At 34.8% G+C, this 13,116-nt stretch overlaps 1 protein-coding gene across 2 annotated transcripts in view; it reads left to right on the top strand.

Moving 5' to 3' along the window:
- sha (shavenoid) overlaps window positions 1-13,116 on the top strand; it is a 56,312-nt gene that overhangs the window by 16,555 nt on the left and 26,641 nt on the right. The gene's annotated exons all lie outside the window — the stretch shown is intronic.

The raw sequence follows: 13,116 nt of genomic DNA on the forward strand, positions 1-13,116 counted from the left end.
ATCACGCGTCGATGATGTCCACGCACCGTGAGATTGTACGTCCAGCCTACATTGCGAGATGACACTGCGATATACCGATATTATCTAAGAGACCGATGCACTGATAACATTACAGTGAAATAAGCTAGCCACATATTGTACCTATAAAGGACATAAAAAACACTGTAAAATTGGTAGAAAAGTGTTTAAAAAAACATTAATGGAGGCAGATACAGGAACGCAATTCTGTACAACTATCGAATTTCGACAACCAGCTAGCTATCGGTCAATTTTGTATGAAAAATTAATCAGCGCCTCTAGCGGACGTTGTGGAAACTATTTTTGCAGTGCATTTTAAATGTCAAACTCTCGATACTCGATGGTTTCATCTATAGAGAATCGCGCTACTGCAGCCATCACGCTAAGAAGACAGATCAAATGACATCGCGATAATAACTAGCCAGTTAAATAATACAGAATCAGTAACAAAGCTCAATGGATGTCGCGAACGATCATAACGCGTCAATGATGTGTACGCACCGTGAGATTGTACGTCCAGCCTACATTGCGAGATGACACCGCGATCTACCGATATTATCTAACATATTAGCGATCGATGTAGCGATTACGTTACAGTGCGATACGGTACACGTATTGCACTTTAATAATCAACATTCGTATATTATTAAGACAAAAGAAAGTCGAATCAGAGAGCCTTTTTTTAATAAGTATACCTGAGTCTGTTAAACACACTTTATCGTATAGTAAATGGCAACATTTTAAAGGGTTCTCAAACTAAACTAAGCTTTACGTTTGATTACATATTCGACTGTAGATTCTGTCTAATGTCCTTCGATTAACTAATGAATTATGGGCATTTATCTAGGCTTAACGGACAGTCTACTACGCCTGTTTTATTAAAAAAAATATAAGAACGTATCTAGACATTGATGAACTTAATGAACCTTTAACTACAATCTAATAAAATTATTTCACAATCTTAATTCAGGTCAGTTTTTTTATTGCAATTTGGCAATACGAAATTGGGCCGAAAGCTGCAGTTCTAATTGCCTGACCCAATACAATCTTCTCCATCCTTGGCATTTTAGTAAATTCTCACACACCTTTCTGTCACCTTGCTCCGAATCGTCCGTTAATTTTGCATACTACTTTCACATTAAGCCTATCTCTGCGATGTTTGCGAAAACAGTATATACTACTACTACTACTTTAATATTCTAGTTATTCCCACGGTTACTCTAGATTTTTTAAGTACAATTACATTGAAATCAGTATGGAAAGTTTGATACTTTAATAGAGCTAAATTACTTGCGAACATTAATGAATAATTAAAGTTATTTTTTGCACATAAATATAAACGGTTTTCATACAATAGAACTTATATATTTAGTAGCTTCAAAGATATTTAAAGAAACTCTAAAGCAGAAAGATTCGACCGTTCATAATAACGACAATATCTATAAGCAATGTCTATTAATAAAGAAGTTAATTAAGTTGTATAAAGCATTATAAACAAATTAATATTATAAAAGTTACAATAATAATCAAATAGGTTATATTTAAGATTTGCACAACCAGTTTCCAATAAATATAATGGTGGTGCTGCAAACGGCAAATGAATACTGACAAGAGACGATCTTATTCAGATAGCCACCTGCTAGTATGCCAAGAATCTAAATAACATGTAAGGGCTGTCACTTAGAAAATAGTCTCATTTAGTTTGATAATGTGCTCTAAGGTTAGCTTGGAATTATTCAATGTAAGTACTTACTCAAGAGCTTTCTGAATATGAAAGCTGTGCTTTAGAATTATTATAAACGAAACACAAAGCACTTTACTTAAGCTACATAAGTATCACATTAACTTCACAGTTATGGCCACTTTTCATTATCTTTATAATCTGAAAATGTGTATTAGCTGATTTAGAAAAACAAAGGCATTCTCTTAACACATACTAAACATCAAAGCAACATACTGAATATTGTTACCACTACATAGTTTTTCTTAAAGCTTGCTAACCCTGATTATGAGTGATGGATCATAAATGATGTAAAACAAGGTGATATACGACGCGCCGTCAATATCGATACAAATGACACACTACATTATATTGCACAATATTCATACTCGACTATCGACTATCGCATGTATCCGCACTATCCGGTCCCACTTGCCCCGATGACCGATTGCAGTTTATAAACCTGTCCGTACATCACCGTCACTTGCAATCGATTTTGTGAAGTGTACCGCAATCGATTTTATCATCGAATCGATTAAGCTATGCTTAGAGGGACTCTACTCCAGTTTCTTATTTAGATTTGTCACATAATTGTGTAAAGAAATACGTCATGTTTCGTATAGTGGTAATCAAATCTGTTCCAACGAATTCATGAATTAGATATTAATCGTAAGCTTTCAGAGTTTATGGTTTAGTAGTTTTATTTTATAGGGGCATAATAACGGTAATCAAACGCTTACTGAATATATTGTAGTGTATGTAGACAAATTAAATTATACTACTTTTTATTGAGTAAAATTAAACTATATGGGAAAACGATACGTGCTATAGAGGAACCAATTCTTTCACTAAGGAGCTAACTAAAATTATAGCAGCTTTAAGCTTCTACTACACATAGACCAAGAGCATAGTATTTAATTACGGCTCAGAAAATTCTCTTACAAGTCACTTAGGTCATTATGCATCATAATTATACGAAGCTAATTGACCATTACTGAAAAGGCTAAGAATAAGCCTATATTCATGTTCCTTTAAAGCCTGATAGGCATTTCCATTAGATTATAGCTTTATATTACTATTTAATGTTATCTGACAAGTCAATAATAGGAGATCATGAATACATTTAATTGAGCATTTCATTAAATTTATAATTTCTTGAAGATAGATTTCTTACTGAGCTCCCATACTTCGTAACGTCTATAGCTTAATAGAATATTAAAATGTTAGTAGTCTTTTCAATGGTATTTAATAAAGTTTAATAAAATTTACGATGATAGCCGAGTGGTATCGTGGTATTTACTATTCACCTTTCACGCAAGTGTAAACGGTTCAAGTCCTAAGACCCACACCTTTGACACTGGACTTTGATGCGTGTTAGAAATATATTATAACTTTGCAACTGTAAAGGGCAATATAGTCGTAGTCTTTTGCTTTTTAAACAGTCTACCAAAGAATGAAAAGGCTCAAGGCACCAAACCACTTATAGAAGTAATGCATACATTTTTTAAAATCCCACTTATTTTGAGAGGAGAGCCGTGCCAAACAGTAGAGCAATTTAGAAGTTAATTCTGCAGAAGTGTTAACACGAAACTCACTGACTCGTCGAGACATGTCAACGACTAAACGTCGGTGGTTCTTCATTTCAGAAGAATCAAGTCAGCGACATTTAGACTGCTTTTGAGATAAAGCGACACGTGTCGGCGAATCGCCGACATTGTCGTGTTGACTCCATTACACAAAACAGAGAAGCAAGCAAGCTTGAAAACAGTTTCTATAAATCAGTAAATACTAAAGCAAGTAAGCTAATGTGAGCATTAGACTAGTAAATATTAGTTCTGAGTGGTACACAAGGAATGCCGGATCTCAGATTACAAGATCAGTAAGCAGTTACCAAACAATATTATAATGAACTTTACTTAGAAATTATACTAACCGTATTTTTGAAGTTTAGGTCAGTGTACTTGTTTGTACTATATAGTTGTTTTTATTATTCTTAATTGTTTGCTCGGCATCATAATTAAATTATTTACTATTCGTCGATGACCCCATTGAGAGAGATTTGTGTATGATAGTTCTAGCGAATACAGGTAAAACAAAGTTGCAACCCTCATATCTTAATACGTCAAAAGCCGCGTACTGACTGACCGAGCAGCCTCGCAAGGCAAGAGAAGAGACATAGATATTGCCTCGCGACGCTGCTCGGTCAGTCAGTACGCGGCTATTGATGGCTATTCTTTTATTCACCCGCGATTATAACATATCACAAAGGTGGACCGCTACAATACGTACCTAACCTACCTACTACTTAAGAAATCTATTAAGTCGTAAAAATAATCTCGGAAACGGAAGCCCCTTTATTTCAAGCCTCCCTAGTTATATCCCTTCTGTTAGAAACAAGTTATACTCGCTATCACTAGTAAGCTGAACTAGAAATAACGTAAAGGAAATAACTAATAGCCTTGTTAAAGATAATAGTCTGTTGTACACCACATTATTTTAATAAGTGCATGTGTAAGGCTTCAGGAATCTTGTTAATTACTTACCTCAACAGCCTCGATAATGAATAGCTTATGTGTCCCTTCTGCTTCTTCTATTTAATGACATCATATTGAGACGCAAACGCGAACTGGTTGTCGGAAAAATAAGCTAATTTTGTGTTTTGTGATTGTCGATTTTCTGTGATAATTTTTGACCTGTTATTCCATTCTTTTAGAGCTTTATTATGGTTAGATAATAGTTTATTTGGTCGTTTTTACTTTTGTAAGCCACTGTCACATGTATTTCTAAATGTTACTGTATTTCTAAAATAATAACGTTCAGCTAATTGTAAAGGTTAGGTGCATAGCATTCGTAACCGACGGTCCTATATGACATGATGTAAGGATGAGAATGGGGCAAGGGAAGTTTGTAAGGATTGTACCAAGAGGAATTCTTTGGTCTCTGCATACCCCTATTGGAAAAAGGTATAATTTGATGTATGTATGTAATTGTAAAATCAATCGAGTCGTCCAACAATAACGTTCTCTATAACAGACCTGTAATAAATACTGTTCGCCACTACACTATGAATATGCTGTCGACATAAAATCATCCGCAGCTGCAAAAGTAGGCAGCCTTTTATAACGACATAAAACACAGAACTTCCTTCGATGAAAATCGTAAAATAATTAGTGACAAAGTTGCTTCCACAGGCGTCTTGTGGCCCGTAATTTATTACTCACTCTAAGAACAGTTACTCGTACATTATAAATCTGTTACCTACTGTAAAATATAACGATGTGGTATACCTCTACGTTCGATGAATACAACCGCATGAGGAAAACGTACGCTGAAAAATGTACAATCTATATTAAGCCGATTAAATTCGTCGTGAAAGGCAAAGCTTTATATTTCCTCTATTCTTATCGCTATAAATTAAGATTAACAAGTTCGTTCGAAATCTGTTCTCGTCTTTAAGCACTCTACTGTCTTTACTGTTTTGTTGCTTTCAGCCTTTAACACTAGTTAGGTAGCACGTGGTTTTCAATATTTCTTGATAATATTGTCGTTTGGTAAAAACATCCGTGATTTAGATGTGCTTCTACTTCATTCCAACCATCTATGTCTTGCCTCAGATAAAAGCCAACTTTTTCATTTTAAATCGCATTCTGCGTTGCAAATGGTCAGACGAATACAGTCCCTCGAAATCTTATCTCACGAATCAAGAAAATACTTGATTTTGATATTTATTTACTTATTACGCGTAAAATATGTAAGCTCTGTCAATTCCAACGCAGTGACACTGGGTGGCCTGAAATATAAAGGAAAGTCTTTAATTCTTGAGCTGCTATAATCAGGTAATTTCAAACACAACTGAAAGGTCATTAATTACAAATCCTCAGGTATTTTATTAAACAGTTAAACGGACATTCTAGCTTCGTTAAAACACAATTACTTGTAGTACAACGAACCACTCTGTAAAGTAAATATTACGCTTTATTCTGGAATTCCATAAGGTCGTAAGTGATTTATTATTGTAAGTATCAAAAGGAACATTTCATTGAAAATTTGTCTTTCTAGTTTTAATTACTTTAGTGGCTATTGCGATGACAATATTGTTACCAAGTTATTGTATGGAGTAACCTCAACATAACATGTTATGTAATTTATTAGTTAGCTATTAATCTTTTAAACATCTCGTAATTCTATTAAATAGCTGTTATAACGATCCCGTAAGGTTTCCGTACGATACTGTGTTTATATGTTAGGCTGTTAATATCTTTTGTTGATAGTAACGGTGACGTGCTGAGATAACCGGGATGTTATAAAAGTACCTAGTTAAAAGTCAGCCAGTTATAAAACTGAAAATATACTTTAATACCTTCGTAATGTCTTTAGCCGTGTCTACGCACTGCTGGTAATATAATATTGGGCAATGGCATGCTATCAGCCGCAAATGTTATATATTTTATGACATTTTCTTTATTGTTTGTTCTAGTTTTTAATACAACTTCGACGTTCAGTGGATAATAGGTAATATGAAATCTATTTTTTAAATAAACACCCTACGTATATTCAAATCATTTTCTATTTCCATCTCAAAGACAATGTTAGTTTTCTTAAGTAGAGATGCACGAATGAGTGAGCTTTAAGAAAATCTAGAAAATAACGTAACTTTAAATGGTCATGTGTATGACATCATGACCGTTACATAGTGTAAAACAGTCCAAATCCGGTTCAGTTTAGGTCTAGTCGCTAGGTACAGTAAATTCACACTCTGTCCGTGTGATGTGAAATCCGAAAATACCGCGAAATGAAATGTTCACGTAGTTGTGAAGATCGATGTCAATATTAACTCAGACTGTCATACGATATTTTAGGAAATTCCTGTGTACTGCGTCACAAGTGCCACTTCTACTACTTATTAGTTCAATCACTAATTAAACCTTTATAAATCTTTAAGATCTTGATCAAATAAATACGTAGAATACCGAAGTATTTATTGGAAAAGTTTGAAAATAAGCATGCAATTTCAATGTTCTCTACTGTTCTGACGAGTATGATCAATATTTCAAAATTGTTAACCAGTGTGCCAAAGAAACTGTAAACGTAATAGTGTGTTTTTATACTTCTTGCAAGTGTAGGTAAATAATTAAGTCTCAATTATGCAAATGCCAAAATCTGTAACATCATCTCTCGCAATATAAGTGTTTACCAATCTTCAAAGTGAGAGTGTAGTTTCAAAATAAAGTAACGATGATTTTGGAAAGCTATAGCTCTAGAAAAATATTATCAGGGTTTTTGAGATACAGTCCAGTGACAGAAAGACAGATAGACTACGAAATGTCAGCGAAAGGATCCTGTTTTTACCCTTTGGATACAAAATACTCAGAAGCTAGAGTTACACTCAACAGATTTATTTCTTCATACTCCCACTTATTTCTGACGAGACAATTTGTAACACTATCGAGATACGTTCACTTCAACACATTCCATTTTATAAGTTTTTCTATAAACAGAGCGTTGCAAAAGGCGTAGATACATCCTCCATTAAGTCCAGTGTTGGCCATTAGGCTACAAAGGCATCGCTTGGCTCAGCCGACCGCAAATAGCGCGCATTATCCCCGCACGGGATGCGCACGCGATCAATGTCGTACGGTCCTAGCTATCACGCATGCGACGCGCGCCGACAATCAGTGCTCGCGTTCCTTACGCATGCCACTAGGGAGACGGGCTAGACAGTTTTTCACATGTATTTTACTGCAAAATAAATAGTTATTGCTGTAATAATGTCTAATTTTTCTGTTACTGTAGGAAAATATTAAATTATTTTAATTTTCTTGCTTTAAACTTAATAGCAGTACCAATTTTTAAAACATTTTCAAATTTTTTCAGCTTGAACTAAATCATTTTCACAATTGTGTGAGGGCTACATACGTACATAATCTTGTATCTCATAGTCGTAGTCGTTAGTATGGATGAAGAAATATCATAGATATTGAAGAGATTGTGAAAGAGACGCGTGATGTTATGTCAGTATGTAATTAAGTTGTATCAGAGTAAGTTACACGAACGGAGTAGTTCTTTGAAAAAGCATGCGTTTTTGCAACTAATGCGCATTTGATGTGGTCGGTGACGCACGCGGCGCGGCGTGTGCTCGCTCCGCGGTATGTGGCTTTTTACACCAACCACTAGCCATCTGCCGCAGACAATAATTGACTGACATGCAACCCTGTCACAATAACACGAGAGGAAATGGCTACTAGAAAAGCACTGGCATGCGTATGTTACAACAGTTATTACATGCTTGTCTTTTCACATTTCCTTAGTAATCAGTAACTAGTTGAAACAACTGTTTAAGTAATCTTACTGCTCGTTTGACAGAAGTTTTCAGTTGTTGGGCAGTTCTTCATAGTCGAGTATTACAACGTTAAAGCCAGGATATAGTTTATTATTCAAAGTAGATATTGCTAGTGTCGAGAAAGTCTAACCGCAGTCATGGACTTGCTAATTTTCCTTACTATAATGCAGCGGAAGAGGTGTCAAGATGTACCAAATGAATACATAACAAGTCAAAGGTTACGACACGTATTTGTTATTGTATTAGAAGATTGTCATCACTAACAATCGCTTCATACTTTGTGTCGGCCGACAGTGAATCGGCAATTCTCTTGAACTTAGGTTGGTCATACAAAAGTAATGGAGGTCACCATTCCATAAGGTACTGTGACCAACTTTCCTGATATAATTGTTCTCGAATAATAAAATCACGTTAATGGATCTTTGATTGCCATTTGATAAACGAGAATGATAAATCAAAGTGGACGAGGTTATTGGTGTTTATCCGTAAGTAAAGTTTTTGCTATGTTTTTGATTAAAGATTCAAATTATGAAGATTCCCTCGGTGGTTTGATTAATGACACTTTCTTGCTGGTGGCGCCCGCGCACATTGTTAGGCGCGCTTCTTTGAACAAGTTACCATGATTACTAAAACAGATACACTTCGTCATTATGGTTTTCTGTACTTTATAAGTGGTGTTGTCACACGTAGTAGTAAAAACAGCCAATGTTAAATTAGATTATACGTAGTTCCATCGTCCACTTACTTAGGTGTGATGTGTTTTATGCATGTGTTCATTGCATGATCAGCAGCACCGATAGACAATTTGTTCGATGAATTATAACCTTGTACCTTATCGTGGGAGTGTAGAGCACTGTTATACTTTTTGCTAACGACTGTTGGAACGGTTTCATATATTTTAATTTGTTGGTAAAATTAATAAATTGTGTCGTTATGATTATAAATCTGTTATATTGTTTGTGCTAAAAGTATAATGTGCAATGTGTGTATTTTTTATGAACAAGTTAGCTAATAACTTTCATCGCATTCGATTCTATTGCTCTCTTTAACTCGTTGAACATTACGGAATCAATGAAATTTAAACAACTGGCAATTGTTTTATAGAAAATGTATTAATGGTCCATCAGATGTCAAAGCGAGGTGGCGTGTTGTGATTACCGGTGGAGGCTGTCCCAATCGGCTAGTCGAGCGCAATTACTGACCGATCGGCGATCACCTGTGCGACAGACAAGATTGCGGCAAATTGCAAATAAAAGCGCCGTTTGCTCACATACGAATGCCAGAACCGTCCACCATATGTCGTCTGCATTACCTATGATTGCAATAAAACTATTGCGGCTTTCTCCACACCATGCGATACACGCTAACGTCGCGTATAAAACTTTAATGGTAACGAGAATACTTTCTTAGTACGTGTTTGCATTGCTCGCCTTTTTACGGTATGAGATGAGAATGCAGCGATGAGAATGTATTTAAAGCGTGTCTTATAGTCCCACATAATGTCTAGATACTCAACGTACCGAAATATGACGCGTGTTGATTGCTCTACCGGCCGCCAAACAAGGAAAGCAAACGAACGTTTTCGACAAAACCGCACTCAAGTCTATAAAAAGCATAAAGTATAAATTATACTACCATATGAAGCGATCTGAGCCGTGTTTATAACAAGTAGTGTTTTCTATTTCTCTATTAATGATAAAAAGAAATTATACGTCTTTGTGATGACTAGCCGGAGCTGTCAGTCGTTAGATTGAATTATCGTAGTTTTGTTAAGACTACTTCGTCTAGTATTCGTTCCCAGCCTTCTGAGACGATTTTTTACTAAAACGCGCTCATCAAATGAGTATAACCGAATGAACTCGAATAGGCATTACCACCGTTATTTTTTCCTTTATTAATTCAACATTATGTCTACAGTAGAACAGCGACAGCCACAAAACTGTTCGGTAGACCATTAAAGTGTATAATGACGACGTAAAAAAATATAAATATACTTAATTAAAATGGTTTTTTTGTGAATTGTGGCGGCTTCTTGTCAATCCGGGGTTTAAACCTTATTAATAAGCTTACGTTGTGGTTAACGTTTATGAGAGACGTAAATCCGCTTAATACTGTTTTTGCTTTAAGAAATAGGACAACAATCGTATAATGAACTTGATTTTATTGCTATTTAACATAGTTTGCGTGACTTCAGAACAACAACTCTTAGAAATAGTATAACATTCTTCATTCAATAAAAGTATAGAATTTTTACTCTTAGTATTTATTTCTCGAAACAAATTATAATAGTTCCATTGGTTTCTTAACAAGGATTGACAATATTGTTCTTTGTACAATGGAGTACGATCGCAGATGACCTGAGACACAGACAATGGCCGGTACTGATTGTGATGGTGAAACCTCGCGGGTCAAGGTCAAGATGTTCCAACTTGTTTAATATTTTTATTTAGCACGCTTTTTTCTTAAACTTCGATATGGAGATTTCACAGATATTCTCACTCTTAGTGCACGTGTAAGAGGATAAATGTTTGTTGTTATTTAAGCTCGCCTGTCGATTTAAATAGACGGCTTGATCAACGTCATTTTAATTTAGTTAATTAATCATAAAGAATCCAGTTGTCAAACTTTGTGGTTGCTTATAGCTACATTTAATAGTGCCTCTAGCGTTTGTTAAAAGTATCGATAGGAAATATGAAGTTATGAACTTGCTAATGGCTTCATAAATGTTCGACGTTTATGTTTTTAATTTTGGATATCGAGAGTGTTTGAATGATTTTTTATTTAATATATTGAGTTGCGAATATCCTCTAGAATATGATTATTATAAACTATTTTCTCAATAATAGCCTGGAGTTTGCGGTCAGTATTTGACAATAGGCTCGTCCCCTTTTACATGGGACTAACATTGCTAATGGCCAAATGTGGATGTATTTCATACACCTCTGACTTCTCCTTCGGATATAACAGGCGTGATGTTATGTAAGTATTGATTTAAAATGATCTAGAGACTTAACTTTTGCTAAACGAGCCTTATTGGTAGTCTTCCTTTTAAAGCGGCTCCGTAGAAACTGTTTTACAAATACGTCAACTTATTAGCATTAGTAACGACCGGACAAATGAAAGTTTACCATTCAGAGTACTTGATACAAACATGTATTGTATAGTAGACACTTTTGTTAGGATATAAAATGTCGATAGTAAAGCAATTTGTTATTTGAGATAAGAGACAATAACATTAATACGTATTGGTATTTAACTTCTATGTAGTATGACAAGTAAAAAAAAACTACACATCATAAAATCTAGAAACAATTTTTTTTTGTGTTGAAACAAGCGTTTCCCCGCAATTAATTTCGCGTAATAAGTTTCAGTCTGCTTCAGGTTGATTATAAAACGAAAATCATGGTTACTTTTAATCCCCAAATAGTTTATAATAAAATTGTAATACTGCAATAACCAGTTAAGATTTATAGAGTTGTTATTATTATTTATATCTAACGTGACATCGGTTAATTTATTTATTTCACGACTAGATTCTTTATTTCACTTTAATTAATTACCTCGAGAAACGAGCACGATTTATATAGTTCATAAATAAACTTACTTGATACCTAATGTTTAATTCGCATAATAATTTGCTTTTGAAATTAAAAAGCTATAAAATTCAACAAGAACGCTATGACTTACTTTCTATAGAGTCGTTTTATGTTCCTATCGTTTAAACGTTAAACTTTGACATTTAGACGATCGATACAAAATTAGTTCTATCGATACACGCTAAAGGCGCTGTTCTTATTACCCGTTAAGACACATTTACATTTATTCAATAACGGAGCGCTAAACGTAATTCCTTTTGCCTCCTTATCTCACAAGCTCAATAATTACTTTTTCCAAGCAATATATAAGTTAACGGTCGCAAGTCCTTCGTTTCTTAACCACTGACCACTTTTGAACACTGGCTGGTTAACCACTATACGGATATTATGATGATCGTGCCTTTCTATCGTTTATTTTTTCCTTTATGATATAGTGATACTTCCGTCTATCAAATGCCTCATTGTATGTAAAAGAATAGTTGCAGAAACAATACGCACGTCTTCAATACAATAGATCGATCGATCCCTAAGAATATTCTCTTCGGTTGTCAATCTTGAAGCGAAAAAGTACAATTAAAAGTGACGTATGGGCGATAAACATCTGTATTGATTCCTTCTAGGTCAAAGGTCAACATAAAACCCTACCTACAAAACCTCAAACCACTTTGTCGACCTTTAAGAAAAACTTTCTCTGTTGTTTTTGTATTAAAAAGTCTTACGATAAACTATTTTCAGTCGGACAAACCTTCCTCTTATGGTTAAAAGATCCATTAAACTTTCAGCGCTTTGAAAAAGTATCTGAAAGTTGAAAGCGAACCGCTAGTTCGTTTAAGACGTACGAACGAAATACGGTACCGTGTAAAGAAACGCAGCATTTCTAAGTTCGCCGTCTAAACGTCGCGTGGCAAAAAGCTGACATCGAAATTGGCGGAACTCGCAGCGAAAATCGGGTAAGTGTTTGAAACGACGAACTTTTTACCGTAGAACTGTAAGCGGCAGGCTTCCAACAATAATGAATGCACTATTGTTTCTACCATTCATTCACACATACTCGACTGTTAGGTTTGCGTTATATATTTATACTTGTTTTCCCCTCACAAAAGATCATTACGAGAATGAACTGACATAATTTTACAAGCACTATATCTTACGTTGTACTCGCATGGTACTGTAACTGTGGTAGGTGCGGGGGGCTCATTAAAGATTGATACATTTCTGACATTGATAGGCAAATAAAATCAATCATATTTATAGCATATTATCACTCAGTTCATGCAATGCAAGATCATCGTCCTGTGATTATAAAAATAAAAATAAGAAATAAAAGTAAAAATGTGAATAGATATTATGTTTGTAAACTTTTCATTAGGCAAAGCTCACTGCAGAAACTTAATGCGACTATGCAAAATTGGTTGACATCTGAAATTAAATTGTTCAAAAGA

Source organism: Anticarsia gemmatalis, chromosome 17 (genome assembly GCF_050436995.1).
Source record: "Anticarsia gemmatalis isolate Benzon Research Colony breed Stoneville strain chromosome 17, ilAntGemm2 primary, whole genome shotgun sequence".
Taxonomy (NCBI): Eukaryota; Metazoa; Arthropoda; class Insecta; order Lepidoptera; family Erebidae; genus Anticarsia; species Anticarsia gemmatalis.